The 9,388-nt window shown below is 38.7% G+C and overlaps 1 long non-coding RNA gene across 1 annotated transcript; it reads left to right on the forward strand.

Annotated features, from left to right (window-relative positions):
- The first annotated feature begins 2,705 nt into the window (after positions 1–2,705).
- On the forward strand, positions 2,706–6,935 carry LOC125988690 (uncharacterized). Its single transcript, XR_011088229.1, has 2 exons — positions 2,706–3,530; positions 3,622–6,935. It is a non-coding gene; the product is annotated as an uncharacterized lncRNA (long non-coding RNA).
- The last annotated feature ends 2,453 nt before the right edge of the window (positions 6,936–9,388 follow it).

Raw genomic sequence — 9,388 nt, forward strand, 5'->3', positions numbered from 1 at the left:
CAACAGGGCTCGGAACTCTAAGGCAAATCACTTCAAAAGTTGAAATTGTTTTGTGTCATGTGATTAACAGCGGTTAATGGGTGTCAAGTTACATGGAGGATAGGATGGTACAAGATGGTGCGTGAATGTGTATTGGATTTGGCCCAGACGAATTGGCTCAGAAGAAATTCCAAATTTCACCAGAAGATGGTGAGAAGGCTTGACATGGAAGACCTAAAGAAGGGGGCCTGAGTAAGGGTTACTTAAAAGTTAGTTCTTCAAAATTAACTATTGTTAAACTGGTAAAGGGGAGTTTGTTGGTTGAAGCAGGCAACCTCCATTACCGTTCCAAATTTCACCAGAAGATGGTGCCAAAGTCACATTGACCTAACATAGTAAATTAATAGTTTAAAAAGTCATCGGCTAGATAAAGACTTGTTCTGAAACACAACAACGCACAATTTTGGATTATGTTATATTATAAAATATTATATGAAATATTGAATAATATTTTATTAAATATTGAATAATATTTTATATTGTTTTGTTTTGCTATAATATACTTTGAAAGTGCTTGAATATTTTAATTTGCTAACTAGAGAAGCCCATGCTCATCATTAAGTGATGAGAATGAGACATGTTAATCACAGTTAGAGTAAGCTGCAATATACTTTATTTTATTCTGCTTTGCCCTATTATATAGTTAGTAGCAACTTGACCAGCATCATAGCACTGATGTTTCAGTTACACATGAACGTATTAAGAGTTGAGTAAGGACAGGTGCTTGATAGATACTGTTGGTGGAAGACTGCGATCCCACGCTTGAGGTCACCAGCTTGTCAAAATACGTTTTGAAGCTGCTTGAGTGTTTTAATCTGCTAACTAGGAGAATCCACGATCATAGTTATGATTATGTGTTAAGTTGACTATTGTGAAAGTATGTGTTATTATTGTTATATATTTAATCTATATCAAACAAGTATGTAATATTAATGTTCCATTTACACATGAATATATGAATATGAGCCAAGACAAGGAGGTGGCAAGGGTTAATGGTGATACTAAGTGATGGAAGACTGAGATCCCACACATGAGCGTGACCCGAGGTCACGTTCATCCAGTTAAGGCCCAAACGAAATGCTGTTTGATGGAACACAAGTCAGAGAGTGAACCGATTGCAAATGTCACATTAAGACAAGCTGACGGATATCGCATGCTAAATTGAGCATCTTTAAATTTGGAAGTCGGAAACAGGATGAAGCATTCCTGAGAAAATGGTTACATCCCTGAGAACATGGTCACCTCATCTGGTGGAATCCGGTTGAGATCAGCCGAGATGCAGGTGCAGTCTATTCTAGAAGCATTTGGGTCATCTGAGGACAATATATGACGTCATGGAAAAAACTGGTACGTGACCAAGCTGGCATAGGACCCACGGGATGAACTGGTATAAAAGGTTCGTTCTGACAAAGAACAGAGCTTGCTCTCTCTCGCCCGGTGGGCTATCCCCGTCAGGGGATTGCCCCTGCAGGCTACTGCCCGTGGGTCGAGAACGCCGACTAGACAAAGACAGATTTCATTCTTTCTGAGATTAACCCGAGGTCCGTTAAGATGAATTTCTAGAGTCTTTGAATTGGATTTAGTCAAATTTTAAGCTTAAAGACAGGCTAGGAGATGCAGACCTCGGTGCAGGAGAGAGGAGCCATTTTTAGGGCGTCGTCATATCCCTTCTTTACACCAGCCTGTTCTTTTAAACCGAATTCGGATTTTTGGAACAAGGAGAACTGATCACTCGACTTTTCCACCAAACAGCATTTTAGACCTCTTGCCTCTTACCCTTTTTTACTATATTTTTGAATTTTCAATCAATCGAGACTGAATAATTTTTGCTCTATTGAGATTAGTGAGTGCAATTATTGTGGGTTGTTCGAATAATTGAGAATTGTATTTCTTTTTCTTGCTTATTCATTAAATTTCTACTTGATAATCATTTAATTTCGATTAATGATTATTTTGATCTTTTATGCTTTAAATCTCTTGTTTCTCTATCATAGTCATACTGTTCAGTTCTTTTTAAAGTGAAGATAGCTTTAATCCTTGCCATCAGGGAGTGTCAGATCTGGTTCGAAACAGTTAACTTAAGTTCAGCTAGCGTGGGTGCACGCAAGTGGAAATAAACGAGTCCCCGCGGTCTTAACAAAGATAGCTAAATCTATTCCAAGTGGTTAACAAGAGCACCAAATCTTATTGGAGGGTCGCTGAAACGGCCGCGATCAATTTGATCCCGGGTCTCGTCCAAGTAATTGGAAAAAAAACTCAACACCGGGGTCTTTTTGCTTTTAAAGGGACTGGCGTCCGGAAATGACGGAATTAATCTAACAATAGATTGATTATTTGAACAGCGGTTAGACTCGGAACGAATCTTCTTTCCGTACTGGCTTAAATAAATTCTCGTCTCCCGTTAAAGGCTGCGTTACAGCAGCGGGGCTAAAGAATTTTACCCTTTAAACAGAGAGCCAGTCACTTACATTAGATAAGTGCACGATTTGACATGCGTGAATTGTCAAATCAGACATGTTCTTTTTCCCTTTCCCTGTTTTAGAAAAGAGGAGCATCTGTATTAAAAACTGACCGGACTCCACAAGGTACAGATTGATTTTTGACTTATTTTTGATTGTAGAAGTAATCACAACTGCCTTGCGTTATCTTTGGAAATTTATCTGTTATTGAATATATTTATTTTATTTATTTGAATATACTTATGTGTGCTTAGCTACTGTCGAGCATATGCAAAAAACGTATGTTGCAATTGCAATCTTCAATATGGAACTTGCATTTATAACATGCCTTGACTTTCACACTCCGGAAACCGGGGCGGATGTCAAAGTGCAAATTAAAACCCAGGTTTACCCTGTACATTTACATCATTTGGATAACAACTTGTAGACCAAGCAATTTTATCAGTACTATTTTAAAATAACGTGATTGGATATCTACAACAGGGCGGCTCGGTGGCGCACTGGGTAGCACGTCCGCCTCACAGTTAGGAGGGTGCGGGTTCGATTCCACCTCCGGCCCTCCCTGTGTGGAGTTTGCATGTTCTCCCCGGGCCCGCGTGGGTTTTCTCCGGGCACTCCGGTTTCCTCCCACATTCCAAAAACATGCTTGGTAGGCCGATTGAAGACTCCAAATTGTCCCTAGGTGTGAGTGTGAGTGCGGTTGGTTGTCTGTCTCTGTGTGCCCTGCGATTGGCTGGCAACCAGTTCAGGGTGTCCCCCGCCTACTGCCTGATGACGGCTGGGATAGGCTCCAGCACGCCCGCGACCCCCGTGGGGACTAAGCGGTTCAGAAAATGGATGGATGGATGGATATCTACAACAGCCAAATTAAATTGCACCACATTCAAAGGCACAGACAAAATGCCATCATTTTTTTTTCCAAACAGGGCAAAGTTTATCATTGGAGAATGCTTCATTTGAATCTTTCAGCTAACATTTGCTTCATTCTTCAACAGCGAGGAAGTGAGTGTGAAACGCCCATGACAGGGAAAAGTAAGAATTTTTTTTGTAGTCATTAGTCATTTAAAAAGAGGTCATTGCTGCAGTAAGTGAGTATTTTATTTCTATTTTTCTTTAATCTCAGAGTTTCTGAAGGTCATCGTGGAGCCCCTTCTGGCAATACCTGGGCTGAGGAGCCTCAACTCTCGTTCAGAATGTGACGCGGAGAGTGGACGGTGCCCATGACTGATCTGGAGAGCTGTGACATGATGTCCAAGGAAAAAAATGACAAACAGGATGCAAGACTGAATGACAGAATGATTAAGCTTGGAATTGGTTAGTCAAAGTTCAAGGAGATCTTTTTTTGTCACTTTTGTCACTTTTATTTGCCACAGACGATCCATTCCTGTGCAGTTTTTTTGTTGTAACTTTGTTCCCACAGACGGTCCATTCCTGTGCAGTTTCTGTTGTTAATTTGTTGCCACAGACGAACCATCCCTGTGCTGTTTAGTGAAAGGAAATACAAGTAAACGTAACCGACCTAAGCAGATCACAAACCCGCGAGTTTGTTAGCAGACTGCTAACAGCTGATTTATCGGGGAACAGCTGAATGAGCTGTCAAAGAGATAGCTGCGACCAACGTGAGCAATATGGGGCCGAAAAAAAACCTAACCATGTCCACAGAGGAGGTCGAGGACATAAAAAGGTCACTTGACATCCTTTTGGAAGAAGTTTGTGCTGTAAGGATGCAGCAGAAAAACATCTTGGCACTGGTGGAAGAGGTAAAGATGCTCCGTATGCTCAATGCTGAGAAGGACAAGCGGCTTGCCTACCTTGAAAATTGGGTAGCGGACATTGAGCAATATACAAGAATAAATGACATTGTTATCACGGGAATAGCAATTAAACCTATATCTTATGCAAGGGCAGTGACGGCAGGCAACGATGGCTGTGAACAACATGCAAGCTCAGCCGAGCAACAGGTAGCTGAGTTTCTGCAAACTAAAGGAATAACCATGGACTCCAACCAGGTTGAAGCATGTCATCCACTGCCCAGAAGAAACAGTAATGACAAGCCAGCAGTCATTTTGAAATTTGTCAACAGTAAGCACAAAGTTGCACTTCTAAAGCAGGGTAAGTTGCTCAAAGGCACAGACATCTACATCAATGAACATTTGACAAAGACCAAAGCGGATATTGCAAAGAAAGCACATCACTTGAGAAGAATGAAAAAAATACAGAGTACATGGACCAGAAATTGCAAGATATACATCAAGCTTAATCGATCACCAGAAGAGGCCAAGATACTGATGGTGAGGAATATTGAGGAACTGGAAAAGCTCGAATAAGTATCTTCAATAGAAAATCAACTGGAGTGGACTTGGAACTGAATGGAGGTAACAACACAAAACACAAACATAATGCTCAGGGACACTACCCAACCTACATTAAGCAACAATGGACATGTAACACAGTGGATACAAGAACATGAACAACTCCAACTAACGTTTGATTACAGTGAAAGCAACACTCTGGTCATAGATCAGAACATCGACCCAGACAATAATTTCTTCTCCACCACAAACAACACATGTTATTATTACAGCAATGATCAGTAAATTATGGACATCTTAACAAAAGATAAGCTATCTATTATCCATTTCAATAGCCGGAGTCTATATAAAAATTTTAGTAGCATTCGGGCTTACTTAAGTAATTCAACACATTCAAACAATATAATAACTATTTCTGAGACCTGGATTACGATTGAGAAGGGAATGCACTTTGAGATGGAAGGCTATGAATTCATACAAAATAACAGAGTAAAGGTGGGGGTGGTGTTGCAATCTATGTTGATTTGAATATGAAATTCAAGATTGTAGAGGCTATGACACAAGTGGTGGACAATCTTCTTGAATGTCTCACGATACAGATTTGTGTTGAAAAGAAAAAATACATTATTATAAGCTGTGTCTATAGAGCTCCTGGTTCTAGCATTGAGACATTCACAGAATGGATAGAAAGTGTGATGATACAAAAAGGCAACAAAAATAGTTTTATTTGCAGGGATTATAACATTGATCTATTAAATCCAAATAAGCAACAAAATATTGATGATGTTTTAAATTTAATGCATAGCCTGAGTCTCTTTCCTACAATCACTAGACCCACGAGATTAACATCACAGAGTGCTACTCTGATAGATAAGATATTCACCAATATAATAGAAAACAGGACAACAAGCGGGTTATTAATTACTGACATTACTGACCACCTTCCAGTGTTCAAAGTATATGACAATAATGTCAAATCTGAAATTGGGGTGTATAAACAACAAGAAAGAATTAGGACAGATGAGACAATTGCTACTCTAAAACATGAATTAATGGAACAGAACTGGGATGCAATATATAAAGAAAACGATGTAAATAATGCATACCATAAATTGATGACTATATTCACTTCATTATATAATAAGCATTGTCCAATCAAGGAATATAATAAAAAGACTAAATATAAGAACAGTCCATGGTTGACGAAAGGCTTAAGAAATGCCTGTAAAAAGAAAAATTTACTCTATAGGAACTTCATAAAACAGAGAACAGAAGGCGCTGAAGATAAATATAAGAGATATAAAAAAAAATTAACCAATATTATAAGATTAAGTAAGAAAGAATATTATAAGCATAAATTAGAGGATAACAAAAATAATATTAAGGGGATATGGACTCTCCTAAACCACATTATTAGAGAAGGTACCGAACAACACAAATTCTGAAAATTATAATATGGAAGAAGTGGCAAACAGTTTTAATCAGTTCTTTGTAAATGTTGGGCCTCAAATAGCAAAAAACATACCGATTCCAGCGCCAGATGTAGGCAACAGAGATAAATTAATACAAAGTAATCCTCACTCTGTCATGCGGTCGCGTTTATTTTTCCGGTTTTCTGTCTCGTCGGTGTCGTAACTTTACTTCCTGTTTTATTTTGTCATCCCTTCCGTTTCAGTTCGTGTTTCCTTCCTCGGTGTTTGGTTGTCTTGTCTTCCCTGATCCCGATTGTGTGCACCTGTGTAGTTGACACTAATTGTCAGCACCTGTGTCCCCGCCCTTTTGTGTGTATTTAGTCCGTGTCTTCCCCTTGTCTTGTGCCAGTGTGTCTTGCCTCGTCCCGACCACCAGCGATTCTTTGACGTCCGAGCTCTCAGTAAGACTCCTCCTTTTTGTCTCGCCACAGAGCGACGCTTTTTGTTAGTGCCTTGATCCCCATAGCCTTTTTGTCTCGCCCCCGAGCGACGCTTTTTGTTAGTGCCGTGATCCCCATAGCCTTTTTGTCTCGCCCCAGTGCGACGCTTTTGTTTGAACTTTTTGCCACGTGTTTTCCCTCGCAAGAGGCGTTTTGAGTTGTACTTTTGATCAGTGTGTGTGCTGGAATAAATCAGAGAAAGAAACGACTCTGCATCCGAGTCCTCCGCCTTGTTCCCAGCCTGACACACTCAATGTTTTTGAAGGCAGTTGATGAAAATGAAATCATTAACATAGTAAAACAATGCAAAAATAAAACATCTACCGACTGCAATGGGATTGATATGATGTTAGTTAAGCAAATCATTGAGGAGATTTCAAAGCCACTTGTGTACATCTGTAACTTGTCATTTTTAACTGGTACATTCCCAAAGAAGATGAAAATTGCTAAGGTCATTCCTCTTTATAAAACTGGGAGCAAAAACAACTTTACAAACTACAGACCTATCTCAATATTGCCACAACTCTCAAAAATATTGGAAAAGCTTTTTAAAAGTAGAATGGATGGATTTTTGGAAAAACATAAATTATTTGCAGAGAACCAATATGGTTTTAGAGTAAACAGATCAACAGCACAGGCATTAATGGAATCAATCGAGGAAATCACAGATGCAATAGACAAACGACATGTAGTGGGAGTTTTCATTGACCTCAAAAAAGCTTTTGACACAATTAATCATAATATACTATTCAATAAATTAGAAAAATATGGGATAAGGGGATTTGTATTAGACTGGATAAAGGATTATCTGCGAGAACGGCAACAGTATGTAAAGTTGGGTAATCACTGCTCTGGATATTTGGACATAGCTTGTGGTGTTCCACAAGGGTCAGTTTTAGGCCCTAAATTATTTATTTTGTATATAAATGACAAGTGCAAAGTCTCTAAAGAACTAAAACTCGTCAATTTTGCAGATGACACAAATATCTTTTGTTCAGGTGATAACATCCAACAAGTGGAATCAGTGTTGAATGAGGAAATGAAAAAAATTAAAATGTGGTTCGACTGGAACAAATTATCATTAAATGTAAGTAAGACCAAGTTTATGGTATTTGGCAAAGCGAACATAAAGATACGAATAGAAATAGATGAGACTGAAATTGAAAGAGTGCAGGAAAACAAATTTCTTGGGGTTATAATAGATGACAGGCTGAGTTGGAAGCCACACATCAAAAACGTAAAGTCTAAAATTTCAAGAAGCATGGCAGTCATATACAAAGCAAAAGAATTACTGGATTATCATTCACTTCGTACACTTTATTGTTCTCTTGTCTTGCCCTATTTGCATTACTGTGCTGAGGTTTGGGGGAATACTTATAAAACTTCACTACAGCCACTTATCATTCTGCAGAAAAGAGCAATAAGGACTATTCATAAAGTCAACTACTTGGAATACACAAATCCACTTTTCATACAATCCAAACTATTGAAATTCACTGACATAGCATCTTATCAAACAGCAATCATCATGTATAGGGCAAAAGCAAAACAACTACAAGAAAATATCCAAAACTTATTTAGGAATCGGGAGGGAGGTTATAAGTTAAGGGGGAATCACAACTTTAAAATCTTAATCATAAGAACAACCTTAAAACGTTTCTGTATCACTATAACTGGGGTCAAACTATGGAACAATCTAAGTGAAGAACTCAAGCAAAGTCCAAATATTCACCAGTTTAAAAGAATGTACAAAAATATGTTGTTTAGCGGGTACAAAGGCTAAAAGTGCCAAAGGCCTACACACAAGTAAAAATGAAACAGAAAAATAAGTGTGAAAGTGTGTCTACTTAACACGTTGTAGAATTACAGTATATGTTGAATCATTGGTTTAATGGATAAAGTGAGAAAGGGGTAGGAATCTAAAAAGCTATGCTTCTTCCTACTCCTTTTCGAACATTCTTTATTGATTTATTTACTTATGTATTATTATTATTATTTATTTATGTATTTTTTCTGTTTGAAGAAAGATAACTTCATATCTCTCTCCTTGTCCTGAATGGCTGCATATTGATACACACATGGGCTGGAAAAAAGTCAAGGTACCATTGTTGAAAAACGGGAACCGTCAACAGCCTGTTAAACTTCGCACATCAAAAGTGTCTGTGCTTAACACTTGTGCATTTGATGCTGTCATTCAATGCTTATACTGTTCTTTCTGTGAAAGTTTTTCATTTGAAAAGACTGTTCTGAACTATGAATGTGGGAACCAATTCCTCCACCTTGTGAAAACCATCACAACACAGGGTGTGAACCCACAGGTATACTCAGAGAGCAGAACCACTGGGGGAAATATTCAAACCTGTCCTCCTGACCTCTGGTGCTCTCCAAATTGATGCACAATGCCACATCTCCACTGTAATTGAGAGCGTAATGAGGAATATTCCAAGTGTGTATTTGATAAAACAATGCTCCTCATAGTACTGTAGTTTAAGCCAACAAGTAACAAGGCAAGTTTCACTTGTTTGTACAAACATTGCTGCCCTGCAGACCTGTGGCATGGCTTATCTTCAGACTGCTGCTGAAGAGGGACTCAGTCTTCCTGATTCTCTATGCCTCAGGCCAATTGAAAATCCTTCCCAGTGTCCCTCTGCATTCAAAACACAGGA

Source organism: Syngnathus scovelli, chromosome 2 (assembly GCF_024217435.2).
Source record: "Syngnathus scovelli strain Florida chromosome 2, RoL_Ssco_1.2, whole genome shotgun sequence".
In the NCBI taxonomy this organism is placed as follows: Eukaryota; Metazoa; Chordata; class Actinopteri; order Syngnathiformes; family Syngnathidae; genus Syngnathus; species Syngnathus scovelli.